This window comes from Triticum aestivum, chromosome 6B (genome assembly GCF_018294505.1).
Source record: "Triticum aestivum cultivar Chinese Spring chromosome 6B, IWGSC CS RefSeq v2.1, whole genome shotgun sequence".
Classification (NCBI taxonomy): Eukaryota; Viridiplantae; Streptophyta; class Magnoliopsida; order Poales; family Poaceae; genus Triticum; species Triticum aestivum.
Genome location: NC_057810.1, coordinates 640690573 through 640705894, shown reverse-complemented (window position 1 = coordinate 640705894; position 15322 = coordinate 640690573).

Here is a 15322-nt window from a genome sequence, read left to right as displayed (position 1 = left end):
AAAATTTGTTCACTTTTTTTCATTTCATGAACTTTTGTTTTTTGAATTTGTGAACTTATTTGAATACATGAACCTTTTTTACATTGGCCAACTTTTTTATGCATGTTCTTCAACTATCCAATTTTTTTATATCTTGTTCCATACATTCACGTTCTTCATCAATGTTTTCCATACATTCACGTTTTTCATGAATGTTTTCAATGAAATTTTTTATAAATTTGATGAACATTTTCCAAATTTGTTGAACATTTTTCAAATTTTATGAACTTTTTCGATTCTGATGATCTTTTTTTGAAAAGTGATTAACTTTTGTCAAATTTGATGAAGATTTAAAAAAAATGCTGAACCTTTTATCAAAATTGATGAACCCTTGTCTCAAATTCGATGACCGTTTTTAAAATTTGATTCTTTTTTCTTTTAAGAATTTGTGAGCAATATTCAAATTTGATGGACTTTTTTGCAAAATCGATGAACTTAAAAAAACAATAAAATTTTCTTCCAAAATGAAGAAATTTGTTCAAAATCATGATCTTTTTTCAAATAATTCAAAAAAAAGAGTGGTACAATAGATGAATGGTTCTGTTCAATAAAGTAGCGCTGTGGCTTACTGTTTTTATGTGTTTACCGCTGTTACTAAACACAAATAACTTGTAGCTCATGTGGTTGGCTCCACCTGCACGCTAACAGGAGGTGGTGAGTTCGAAGCTTGCGGAGAGTGATGTTTTTTTCCTTCTTTTGCGAGCTTTTTGGGTTCACTGCTGTGTGTGTTTCATGGGCCGGACCAGGGCAGGGCGCTGCAGGCGCCAGGACCGCGAACGGGCGCCTGCAGCACCGTATAGGAGCTCCCGAAAGATCCATTGGCTTCACTTTTTTTTTGGGCCGGCCTAATGCCTCTCAATGGCTACCGTCAGCCCGTTCCCATTCTTAGAGCATCTCCATTGTACTCTGCGTGTACTACTAAGTATGTTTAGTGATACTAATATTGCTATTCCCACTTATATAGAGAATTTTCTTTGATATTGATGGTACTTTTTTTTGCGAACTGATATTGATGGTACTAGGTAGGCTATATGATGTAGCTCTATATGAAACTTGTGTCGAATATTTCGTAGATGGAAGACGATGATAGTTTTGTGGATACTATCAGCAAATCTGTTGGAAAAGTAGTCGCTGGGAATATAGCAGTTTGAAAAGTAGCCATTAGAAACCAATGCAATTATAAATTGTTTGAATTACCATTGAAATGGTAGTTGAATTGGTAGTTAGAAAATAATATTATAATATAGGAGAGAATATAGACGTTCTATATATAGACATTCTGTTGCAAACTGAACGTGTGTATCAAAGAATCTTTATAGACCATTGTCTATATGAATATATAGACATCCAAATTTACACATGCTGTTCGAGATGCTCTTACCTTCATTCCTATATTCTTACCTTGCACTACCGTCAACCCAAAAGACAGCCATATTTATGGTAGTCAATCAGGCTGTAGGTGGGAGTGGGTTTAAGTGGGACTAACTAGCCTATCTCAGTTAAATTTCTTTAGTGGGATCTCACTGGATAGAAAAAAAAATTAATTGGATTATCCCACTTAGCCCATTGGGAGCCCACCTTGCCCTTGTTAGCTAGCCAGGGTCTCGTGCAGCTAGGAGTATTCTCACCTCAAAAAAAAAAAATAGGAGTATTCGGTTAACAGGAACCTGAAACAAAGTATGCATGCAACATGTTATACTTCAGACTCCAGCATCTTCAGTTGCTTGTACCGGCTCTTCAGACTCCAGCATCTTCAGTTGCTTGTACCGGCGCCTCGCGAGTTGCCTCGCTACGGCCGCCCATGGACCAGGCGCGGTCCAGCTCCTCGCCACCGCCGCGCGCCTCCAAGCGCCACGGTTGACCACCTCCTCGGCTCCGCAAAGATGAAGGATGTGGGGGACGAAGCTCCCGTGCTCGCCAGAGGCAGGGCCGAGGTGTGGCGGAGGAGCACCATCATGACAATAGAGAGCACCACGGCTGCACGCACCAGCGCACGACTGCACCTGCACTGTATGGCATCTCCTTGTGTCTCATGCACGCACCGGCGACCGCTCCTGAACCACCATCAAAGCGGCGAACGAGCCAGAGTGCCGCCGATCCGGTCTACGTGCATATGAGAGTGTAAGAGTGTAAGTAACTAATTACTAATGGGTACTAAATTAGTGTTTATGTCTACGTACATATGCAAAGTGGGATCCCACTTTCTCCCACCTAATATATGTATCTTGTGATGGGATAGTCCAATTATTCCCACTGAATGTATTGGGAGCAAGTGGGGTAAAGGTGAGACTCTCATGTCTAGTGCCACTTGCGGCCTGAGTAGTCAAGAAATGGGCCGGGGTAGCAAGTGCTTTGTCGAGCGCCATTAGAAAATTTTCAGCTATGGACGGAAACCTCACCCTCCACATTGGCATCCAACCTTTATGCTCACTTTCAGAATTTGATAAATCCCTGTTTTCATCTAAATCCCCGTGTCATGCAAAGCTTAGAAGTGACTAGCATGCGGTATAAGTATAAGTTGTATAACCGAGACAGGGGCGAAAAATACCCAATGGAACCTGGGTGAACATGTACCTCAACAGAAAAAGAATAGCAAACATTTCTGATTTTTTTTCAAACATGGTCTAGTATTATACTTGCGTATAAAGTTTTGCGAAGAAATTCTAGGCAAAAACAAATGCAGAATCAATACTACTACATAAAAGATGTTATTGAAGTTTTTTGGAGTTACAAAAAGAATTCCGCCCAGAAGTTCACTGAACTGTAGACATAAGTATAACACATTATATCATGTATGTTGGAAAAAAAATCAAAAATGTTCAAAAAATTAATGTTGTTTCTAGTTTAAATGTTTAATCGGATGCGGGATGCACGTAGACCCAAGTTCCAAATATCCACGTACGCCGGCACAGGGAATGATATAAGAGCAACTCCAACGGGGCGACCCATTTCGTCCGCCGTCGTCCGTTTGGGTCGGCGCGGACATAAAAGGCGGCCCAACGCGCCGACCCAAATGGACGCGCGTCCACTTTTCCTCCGCGGGCGACCCATTCCTGACTCATTTTTTAGCCGGATTTGCGTCGGCACGGACACGAGACGGACGCGCGCGCGCCTACTCCTCTCCCCGGGCCCGCCGGTCGGTGGCAGCAAGCATCATTTCCCCCTATTTTTTCCAAACCCTCTCGCCCGCGCGCGCTCCCGTCCCACACCCGCCATGGACGATGACCTCTACCTCGACGTCGCCGCTGGCCCCGCCTCCCTCGCCTCGTCCGGCATGAAGACCACCCCCTCCGGCAAAGGCAAGCCTCGTGCCCCGCGCAAGACCGCCGCAACGACCAAGCCAAAGAAGACGCTGACGCCCGAACAACGGGCGGCGGAGTCGACCAAGAGGAAGAGCCGGAGCCACGCCGCAGATGCGAGGGGTGAAGACGTCGCGGCAGCCCCCCTCGCCACCGCCGTGCATAAGGAGGTCACCAACGCCCGCGTCACGGCGGCAACGAGGGAGGCGCTCTATATGCTAGGGTTAAACCCAACCCAGGACGGCCTCGTCAACGCCGCCGTGGTCGCCGCGGCCAGCACCGGCTCGTCCATGTTCTCTCGGATGGTGCTACCCGACTCGCCCCGCATGTCGGCTTGCACCCTGATACCCGACTTCCACGTGTACCCGCACACTGATACGTCTCCAACATATCTATAATTTTTTATTGTTCCATGCTATTATATTATCCCTTTTGGATGTTTATGAGCTTTATTTTACACATTTATATCATTTTTGGGACTAACCTATTAACCGGAGGCCCAGCTTGTATTGCTATTTTTTTTGCCTATTTCAGTATTTCGAAGAAACGGAGTCCAAACGGAATGAAACCTTCGGGAGCGTGATTTTTGGAACGAGCGTGATCCAGAGGACTTGGAGTGCAAGCCAAGAAGCAGCCAAGGCGGCCACGAGATAGGAGGGCGCGCCCACCCCCTCTTGGCGCCCCCTGTCTTGTGGGCCCCTCGGGCGGCCACCGACGTACTTCTTTTTCCTATATAAGCCTGCGTACCCCGAAAACATCCAGGGAGCGAACGAAACACAATTTACACCACCGTAACCTTCTGTATCCACGAGATCCCATCTTGGAGCCTTCGCTGGCGCTCCGCCGGAGGGGGAATCGACCACGGAGGACTTCTACATCAACACCATAGCCCCTCCAATGAGTTGTGAGTAGTTTACCACAGACCTTCCGGTCCATAGTTATTAGCTAGATGTCTTCTTCTCTCTTTTTGGATCTCAATACAATGTTCTCCCCCTCTCTTGTGAAGATCTATTCGATGTAAACTTTTTTTGCAGTGTGTTTGTCGAGATCCGATGAATTGTGGGTTTATGATCAAGGTTATCTATAAGAAATATTTGAATCTCCTCTGAATTATTTTATGTATGATTGAGTTATCTTTGCAAGTCTCTTTGAATTATCAGTTTAGTTTGGCCTACTAGATTGATCTTTCTTGCCATGGGAGAAGTGCTTAGCTTTGGGTTCAATCTTGTAGTGTCCTTACCCAGTGATAGAAAGGGTTGCAAGGCATGTATTGTATTGTTGCCATCGAGGATAAAAAGATGGGGTTTATATCATATTGCATGAGTTTATCACTCTACATCATGTCATCTTACTTAATGCGTTACTCTGTTCTTATGAACTTAATACTCTAGATGCAGGCAGGAGTCGGTCGATGTGTGGAGTAATAGTAGTAGATGCAGGCAAGGGTTGGTCTACTTGTTGTGGACGTGATGCCTATATACATGATCATGCCTAGATAATCTCATAACTATTCGCTTTTCTATCAATTGCTCGACAGTAATTTGTTCACCCACCATAATACTTATGTCATCTTGAGAGAAGCCTCTAGTGAAACCTTTGTCCCCCGGGTCTATCTTTTATCGTATTTTCTTTCAATCTACTTTTATTTGCATCTTTACTTTTTGCATCTATAATATAAAATACCAAAAATATATTTATTTTATCATACTATCTCTATCAGATCTCACTTTCGCAAGTGGTCGTGAAGGGATTGACAACCCCTTTATTGCGTTGGTTGCGAGTTCTTTGTTTGTTTGTGTAGGTGCATGGAACTTTTGAGGAGCCTCCTACTGGATTGATACCTTGGTTCTAAAAAAGGAGGGAAATACTTACGCTACTATTGTTGCATCACCCTTTCCTCTTCAAGGAAAACCAACGCAAGCTCAAAACGTAGCAAGAAGGATTTCTGGCGCTGCTATGTCTCTTGAGCTTGCGTTGGTTTTCCCCGAAGAGGAGAGGGTGATGCAGCAAGTGTAGCATAAGTATTTTCCTCATTTTTGAGAACCAAGGTATCAATCCAGTAGGAGGCTCCTCAAAAGTCCCACGCACCTACACAAACAAACTGAGAACTCGCAACCAACGCTATAAAGGGGTTGTCAATCCCTTCACGGCCTCTTGCGAAAGTGAGATCTGATAGAGAGATAATAATATATTTTTGGTATTTTGTAATATAGATGCAAAAGGTAAAGATGCAAATAAAGATAGATTGAAAGCAAATATGATAAGAGATAGACCCGGGGGCCATAGGTTTCACTAGAGGCTTCTCTCGAGATAGCATACGTATTACGGTGGGTGAACAAATTACTGTCGAGCGATTGATAGAAAAGCGCATAGTTATGAGATTATCTAGGCATGATCATGTATATAGGCATCACGTCCATAACAAGTAGACCGACTCCTGCCTGCATCTACTACTAATACTCCACACATCGACCGACTCTTGCCTGCATCTAGAGTATTAAGTTCATAAGAACAGAGTAATGCTTTAAGCAAGATGACATGATGTAGAGGGATAAACACATGCAATATGATATAAACCCCATCTTGTTATACTCGATGGCAACAATACAATACGTGTCTTGCAACCCTTTCTGTCACTGGGTAAGAACACCGCAAGATTGAACCCAAAGCTAAGCACTTCTCTCATGGCAAGAAAGATCAATCTAGTAGGCCAAACCAAACTGATAATTCGAAGAGACTTGCAAAGATAACTCAATCACACATAAAAGAATTCAGAGAAGATTCAAATATTATTCATAGATAAACTTGATCATAAACCCACAATTCATCGGATCTCGACAAACACACCGCAAAAAGAGATTACATCGAATAGATCTCCACAAGAGAAGGGGAGAACATTGTATTGAGATCCAAAAAGAGAGAGGAAGCCATCTAGCTAATAACTATGGACCCGTAGGTCTGTGGTAAACTACTCACAACTCATCAGAGGGGCTATGGTGTTGATGTAGAAGCCCTCCATGGTCGATTCCCCCTCCGGCAGAGTGCCGACGAAGGCTCCAAGATGGGATCTCGCGGATATAGAAGGTTACGGTGGTGGAAATTGTGTTTCGTGGTGCTCCTGGATGTTTTCGGGGTCCGTAGGTATATATAGGAGGAAGAAGTACGTCGGTGGACGCCCGAGGGGCCCACGACACAAGGGGGCGCGCCCTACAGGGGGGCGCCCTCCTATCTCGTGGGGCCGTTGGAGGCTTCTTGACTTGCAATCCAAGCTCTCCGAATCAGATTTGTTCCCAAAATAACGCTCCCGAAGGTTTCATTCCGTTTGGACTCCGTTTGATATTCCTTTTCTTCGAAATACTGAAATAGGCAAAAAACAACAATATGGGCTGGGCCTCCGGTTAGTAGGTTAGTCCCAAAAATGATATAAATATGTAAAATAAAGTCCTTAAACATCCAGAAGGGGTAATATAATAGCATGGAACAATCAAAAATTATAGATACGTTGGAGACGTATAAAGCATCCCCAAGCTTAATTCCTGCTCGTCCTCGAGTAGGTAAATGATAAAAAGAGAATTTTTGATGTGGAATGCTACCTAGCATAATTCATAATGTAATTTTCTTCATTGTGGCATGAATGTTCAGATCCAAATGAATACAAAATAAAAGTTCATATTGACATAAGAAATAGTAACACTTCAAGCATACTAATCAAAGTAATCATGTTTTCTCAAAATAACATGGCAAAAGAAAGTTCATCCCTACAAAATCATATAGTTAGGCTATGCTTCATTTTCGTCACACAAAGATGTTCTCAACTTCTATACCCCCGATGACAAGCCAAGCAATTGTTTCATAGTTAAATAATCTCAAACTTTTTCAATCTTCACGCAATATATGAGCGTGAGCCATGGATATAGCACTATGGGTGGAATAGAATATGATGATGGGGATTGTATGGAGAAGACAAAAAAGGAGAAAGTCTCACATTGACGAGGATAATCAATGGGCTATGGAGATGCCCATCAATTGATGTCAACATGAGGAGTAGGGATTGCCATGTAACGAATACACTAGAGCTATAAATGAATGCTCAACAAAAGAAAACTAGTGGGTGTGCACCCAACTTGCTTGCTCATGAAGACCTAGGGCATTTGAGGAAGCCCATCGTAGGAATATACAAGCCAAGTTCTATAATGAAAAATTCCCACTAGTATGAAAAAGACAACTTATGAGACTCACTATATGAAAAACAAGGTGCTAATTTGAAGCACAAAATATGAGACTCACTACATGAAGAACAAGGTGCTACTTTGAAGCACAAGTGTGGAAAAAGATATAGTAACATTGCCCTTTTTATTTATTTTATTTATTTTCTTTTTTCTTTTTTTGGGCCTTTCTTTTTTTGGCCTTCCTTTTTTTTCTTTGGGCAATGTTCTAATAATGATGATCATCACACTTCTATTGATTACAACATAAGAATTACAACTCGAAACTAGAACAAGATATGGCTCTATATGAATGCCTCCGGCGGTGTACCGGGATGGTGCAATGAATCAAGAGTGACATGTATGAAAAATAATGCATGGTGGCTTTGCCACAAATACGATATCAACTACATGATCATGCAATGGCAATATGACAAAAGTAAAGTATGTCATGATATAAATATGTAAAATAAAGCCCATAAACATCCAAAAAGGGTAATATAATAGCATGGAACAATCAAAAATTATAGATGCGTTGGAGAAAACGTATCAGGCGCCGTTGCCGGGGAGGTCTTCGCTCAAGTCAAGACATACCAAGTACCCATCACAAACTCATCTCCCTCGCATTTACATTATTTGCCATTTGCCTCTCGTTTTCCTCTCCCCCACTTCACCCTTGCCGTTTTATTTGCCCTCTCTTTCTCAGTCTCCTCCTCTCTCTTTCGCTTGCCTTTTTTTGTTTGCTTGTGTGCTGGATTACTTGTTGCCATGGTGTAAGATAATACCAAATTGTGTGATTCCTCCAATACCAATAATAATGATTCCCTTAGTACTCCGATTGCTCCACTTAATGATGTTGAGTCTTGTGAAATCAATACTGCTTTGCTGAATCTTGTTATGAAAGATCAATTCACCGGCCTTCCTAGTGAAGATGCCGCTACTCATCTAAACAACTTTGTTGATTTGTGTGATATGCAAAAGAATAAAGATATGGATAATGATATTGTTAAATTGAAGTTATTTCCGTTTTCACTTAGAGATCGTGATAAAGTTTGGTTTTCGTCTTTGCCTAAAAATAGTATTGATTCTTGGAACAAGTGCAAAGATGCTTTTATCTCTAAGTATTTTCCTCCCGCTAAGATCATCACTCTTAGGAACGATATTATGAATTTTAAACAACTTGATTATGAGCATGTTGCCCAATCTTGGGAAAGAATGAAATTGATGATTCGCAATTGCCCTACTCATGGTTTGAATTTATGGATGATCATACAAAAAATTTATGCCGGTTTGAATTTTGCTTCTAGAAACCTTTTAGATTCGGCTGTGGGAGGCACGTTTATGGAAATCACGTTATGAGATGCTACAAAACTTCTTGATAATATTATGCTAATTATTCTCAATGGCACACCGAAAGATCTTCTAGTAAAAAAGTGCATGCTATGGAAGAAATCAATGTTTTGAGTGGAAAGATGGATGAACTTATGAAGTTTTTTGCTAGTAGAAATACTCCTCTTGATCCCAATGATATGCCTTTGTCTACTTTGATTGAGAATAATAATGAATCTATGGATGTGAATTTTGTTGGTAGGAATAGTTTCGGTAACAATGCTTATAGAGGAAACTTTAATTCTAGACCATTCCCTAGTAATTCCTCTAATAATTATGGAAATTCCTACAATAATTCTTATGGTAATTTTAATAAGATGCCCTCTGATTTTTGAGAATAGTGTGAAAGAATTTATGATTTCTCAAAAGAATTTTAATGCCTTGCTTGAAGAAAAATTGCTCAAAGTTGATGATTTGGCTAGGAACGTTGATAGACTTTCGCTTGATGTTGATTCTCTTAAACTTAGATCTTCTCCTCCTAAGCATGATATCAATGAGTCTCTCAAAGCAATGAGAATTTCCATTGACGAGTGCAAGGAAAGAGTCGCTAGATTGCGTGCTAAGAAACATTGCTTTGTAAAGGCGTGTTCTTCTAGTTTCCATGAAAATAATGATGAAGATCTTAAAGTTATTGATGTGTCTCCTATTAGATCTTTGTTTTGCAATATGAATCTCGATAATGATGGGACTAGAGATGAGTCAACTTTATTTAGAAGGCGTCTCAATAATTCATAGTTTTTAGATCTTGATGCTAAATTTGGTAAAAGTGGGATTGGAGAGGTCATGACTTTAAATAGTATTGAACCCACTATCTCGGTCAAGGAATTTGATTATGATAATTGTTCTTAGAAGGTTGTATTTCCTTGTTGCAATCCGTTGTTAATTCTCCTCATGCTTATAGTCAAAATAAAGCTTTTACCAAACATATCGGTGATGCCTTGATGCAATCTTATGATGAAAAACTTAATTTGGAAGTTTTACCTAGAAAAGTTAATGATGAATGGGAACCTACTATAAAGATTAGAATTAAAGATTATGAGTGTTTTGCTTTGTGTGATTTGGATGCCAGTGTTTCCATGATTCCGAAAACTTTATGTGATATTCTAGGTTTCCATGATCTTGATGATTGCTCTTTAAATTTGCACCTTGCGGATTCCACCATTAAAAAGCCAATGGGAAGGATCATTGATGTTCTCATTGTTACAAATAGAAATTTGGTGCCCGTAGATTTTATCATTCTTGATATAGATTGCAATCTTTCTTGCCCTATTATTCTTGGTAGACCTTTCCTTAGAACGATTGGTGCGATTATTGATATGAAGGGAATATTAGATTCCAATTTCCATTAAAGAAAGGCACGGAGAACTTTCCAAGAAAGAAAGTCAAATTACCTTATGAATCTATCATGCGATCTACAAATAAATTAAGTGTCAAAGATGGCACTACTTAGATCTATCTTCGCTTTTATGCCTAGCTAGGGGCGTTAAACGATAGCGCTAGTTGGGAGGCAACCCAATTTTATTTGTGTTTTTTGTTTTTGTTCCTGTTTAGTAATAAATTTTGCATCTACTTTCTGTTTAGATGTGTTTTCGTGCTTTAATTAGTGTTTGTGGCAAGTAGAACCTATAGGATAACCCATGATGATAGTTGATTTGATTCTGCTGAAAAACAGAAACTTTGCGCTCACAAGAAAAAATTCAATAAATCAGAGAAACGTGCTTTTGCATTTATTCTTTTTTCTTCTGATCAATAAACAAATTTTCCAGGACTTCCTATTTTGGTAGTATTTTTAGAGTTCCATAAGTTTGCGTTAGTTACAGATTTCTACAGACTGTTCTGTTTTTGACAGATTCTGTTTTTCGTGTGTTGTTTGCTTATTTTGATGCATCTATGGCTAGTATGTAAGGGTATGAACCATAGAGAACTTGGAATACAGTAGGTTTAACACCAAAATAAATAAAGAATGAGTTCATTACAGTACCTTATGTGGTGGGTTTTTTTTTCTTTCACTAACGGAGCTTATAAGATTTCCTGTTGAGTTTTGTGTTGTGAAGTTTTCAAGTTTTGGGTAAAGCTTTTATGGACTATGGAATAAGGAGCGGCAAGAGCCTAAGCTTGGGGATTCCCATGGAACCCCAAGATATTCAAGAATAGCCAAAATCCTAAGCTAGGGGATGCCCCCTCTTTCATCTTTGTTCATTGGTAACTTTACTTGGAGCTATATTTTTATTCGCCACATGATATGTGTTTTGCTTGGAGCGTCATGTATTATATTAGTATTTGATTGTTAGTTTACCACAATCATCCTTTCTGTACACAACTTTTGGGAGAATCCCACTTGATTATAATTTGCTAGAATACTCTATGTGCTTCACTTATATCTTTTGAGCTTGATAGTTTTTGCTCTAGTGCTTCACTTATATCTTTTAGAGCACCGTGGTGGATTAATTTTGAAGAAATTGCTAGTCTTTCATGCTTCACTTATATTATTTTGAGAGTATTTTAGAACAGCATGGTGTTTGCTATGGTTACAAATTTGGTCCTAGAATGACGAGCATCCAAGTTGGGTATAATAAAAACTATCATAGGAAGTGAATTGGATGCTATGATCAATTTGTTGCTTGATAATTGTTTTGAGATATAAAGGTAGTAATGTTAGGGTCATTCTAGTGGATAATTATGAAATTGAGAAATACTTTTGTTGAAGTTAGCAAGTCCCGTAGCATGCACGTATGGTAAAAGTTGTGTGACAAATTTGTTGCATGAGGTGCTCTTTTGATTGTTTTCCTTATGAGTGACAGTCGGGGATGAGCGATGGTCTTTTCCTACCAATCTATCCCTCTCGGGGCATGCATAGTAGTACTTTGCTTCGAGGGCTAAGTAGACTTTTGCAATAAGTATATGAGTTCTTTATGACTAATGTGAGTCCATGGATATACGCACACTCATCCTTCCACTTTGCTAGCCTCTATTATACCGCGCAACTTTCGCCGGTATCATGAACCCATTATTTACCTTCCTCAAAACAGCCACCATACCTACCTATTATGGCATTTCCATAGCCATTCCGAGAAATATTGCCATGCAACTTTTCACCGTTCCGTTTATCATGACACGTTTCATCATTGTCGTATTGCACTTTGCATGATCATGTAGTTGACATCGTATTTGTGGCAAGGCCACCTTCATAATTCTCATACATGTCACTCTTGATTCATTTTATATCCCGATACACCGCCGTAGGCATTCATATAGAGTCATATTTTGTTCTAGCTTTGAGTTGTAATTCTTGAGTTGTAAATCCATAAAAGTGTGATGATCTTCATTATTAGAGCATTGTCTCGGTGAGAAAAGGATGATGAAGACTATGATTCCCACACAAGTCGGGATGAGACTTCGGACTTTACAAAAAGAAAAAAAGAAGAAGAAGAAAAAAGAGAAAGGCCAAAAAGGAAAAAAAAGAAAGGCCAAAGAAAAAAAAGAAAAAAAAAGAAAAAGAAAAAAAGGAAAAAAAATAAGATGAGAGAAAAAGAGAGAAGGGACAATGCTACTATCTCTTTTTTCACACTTGTGCTTCAAAGTAGCACCATGATCTTCATGATAGAGAGTCTCCTATGTTGTCACTTTCATATACTAAGTGGAATTTTTTTTTCATTATAGAACTTGGCTTGTATATTCCAGTGATGGGCTTCCTCAAAATGCCCTAGGTCTTCGTGAGCAAGCAAGTTGGATGCATACCCACTTAGTTCTTTTTTGTTGAGCTTTCATATATTTATAGCTCTAGTGCATCCGTTGCATGACAATCCATACTCACTCACATTGATATCTATTGATGGGCATCTCCATAGCCCGTTGATACGCCTAGTTGATGTGAGACTATCTTCTCCCTCTTTTTGTCCTCACAACCACCATCTTTTACCACCCAAGTGCTATGTCCATGGCTTACGCTCATGTATTGCGTAAGAGCTGAAAAAAGCTGAAGCGCGTTAAAAAGTATGAAACAATTGCTCGGCTTGTCATCGGGGTTGTGCATGATGGGAGTATTTTTGTGTAATGAAAATGAAGCATGGCCTAACTATATGATCTTGTAGGGATAAGCTTTCTTTGGCTATGCTATTTTGATAGGACATGATTATTTGTTAGCATGCTTTGAAGCATTATTATTTTTATGTTTTATGAGCTTTTATCTTGAATCATTTGGATCTGAACATTCATGCCACAATAAAAAAAATTACATTGAGAATTATGCTAGGTAGCATTCCACATCAAAAATTCTATTTTTATCATTTACCTACTCAAGGACAAGCAGGAATTAAGCTTGGGGATGCTTGATACGTCTCCAATGTATCTATAATTTTTGATTGTTCCATGCTATTATATTACCCCTTTTGGATGTTTATGGGATTTATTTTACACATTTATATCATTTTTGGGACTAACCTACTAACCGGAGGCCCAGCCCGTATTGCTGTTTTTTTGCCTATTTCAGTATTTCGAAGAAAAGGAATATCAAACGGAGTCCAAACGGAATGAAACCTTCGGGAGCGTGATTTTTGGAACGAACGTGATCCAGAGGACTTGGAGTGCAAGCCAAGAAGCAGCCGAGGCGGCCACGAGATAGGAGGCCGCGCCCACCCCCTCTAGGCGCGCCCCCTGTCTTGTGGGCCCCTTGGGCGGCCATCGACATACTTCTTCCTCCTATATAAGCCTATGTAACCCGAAAACATCCAGGGAGCGAATGAAACACAATTTCCACCACCGTAAGCTTCTGTATCCGCGAGATCCCATCTTGGAGCCTTCGTCGGTGCTCTGCCGGAGGGGGAATCGACCATGGAGGGCTTCTACATCAACACCATAGCCCCTCCGATGAGTTGTGAGTAGTTTACCATAGACCTTCGGGTCCATAGTTATTAGCTAGATGGCTTCTTCTCTCTTTTTAGATCTCAATACAATGTTCTCCCCCTCTCTTGTGGAGACCTATTCGGTGTAAACTCTTTTTGCGGTGTGTTTGTCGAGATCCGATGAATTGTGGGTTTATGATCAAGTTTATCTATGAGAAATATTTGAATCTCCTCTGAATTCTTTTATGTATGATTGAGTTATCTTTGCAAGTGTCTTTGAATTATTAGTTTGGTTTGGCCTACTAGATTGATCTTTCTTGCCATGGGAGAAGTGCTTAGCTTTGGGTTCAATCTTGCGGTGTCCTTACCCAGTGACAGAAAGGGTTGCAAGGCACGTATTGTATTGTTGCCATCGAGGATAAAAAGATGGGGTTTATATCATATTGCATGAGTTTATCACTCTACATCATGTCATCTTGCTTAATGCGTTACTTTGTTCTTATGAACTTAATACTCTAGATGCAGGCAGGAGTCGGTCGATGTGTGGAGTAATAGTAGTAGATGCAGGCAGGAGTCGGTCTACTTGTTGTGGACGTGATGCCTATATACATGATAATGCCTAGATAATCTCATAACTATTCGCTTTTCTATCAATTGCTCGACAGTAATTTGTTCACCCACCGTAATACTTATGCTATCTTGAGAGAAGCCCCTAGTGAAACCTATGGCCCCCGGGTCTATCTTTTATCGTATTTGCTTTCAATCTACTTTTATTTGCATCTATAATATAAAATACCAAAAATATATTTATCTTATCATACTATCTCTATCAGATCTCACTTTCGCAAGTGGTTGTGAAGAGATTGACAACCCCTTTATTGCGTTGGTTGCGAGTTCTTTGTTTGTGTAGGTGCATGGGACTTTTGAGGAGCCTCCTACTGGATTGATACCTTGGTTCTCAAAAACTAAGGGAAATACTTACGCTACTATTGCTGCATCACCCTTTCCTCTTCAAGGAAAACCAACGCAAGCTCAAGACGTAGCACACACTACTAGGGAAAACCTTATACACAACATCTTAGCAGTAGCGCTGGACAAAACAGGGCGCTACTACTACTTAGTAGTAGCGTTTTAAATAAACCGCGCTCCTGTTACTACTTTAGCAGTAGCGCGTGCTAGGAAAACGCGTTGTTGCTATGTTTGTACGGGGCGTAGATGGCTAGCCCCACTTAGGATTAGCGCATATCTACAACCAGCGCTACTGCTACGTTCCATAGCAGTAGCGCGTATCTCGGAAACGCGCTACTACTTACTTACCTTATCCTCACCACGCACCCGACGCTCTCACTCACTCTCCCTCTCACTCAGTCTCGCCCGGGCCGAACTCGTCGTCCGCCGCCGCCGCGCTGCTCCTCCACCGAGGTACTCCCTCCGTCCCTCCTCCTTCCTCCTCCATCCTTCCCTCCCTCCTCCTCCCTCCTCCTCCGGTCGCCCTTCTCCCATCGCCCCTCCCTCCTCCTCCTCCGGCCCCCCCTCCCTCCTCCTCCTC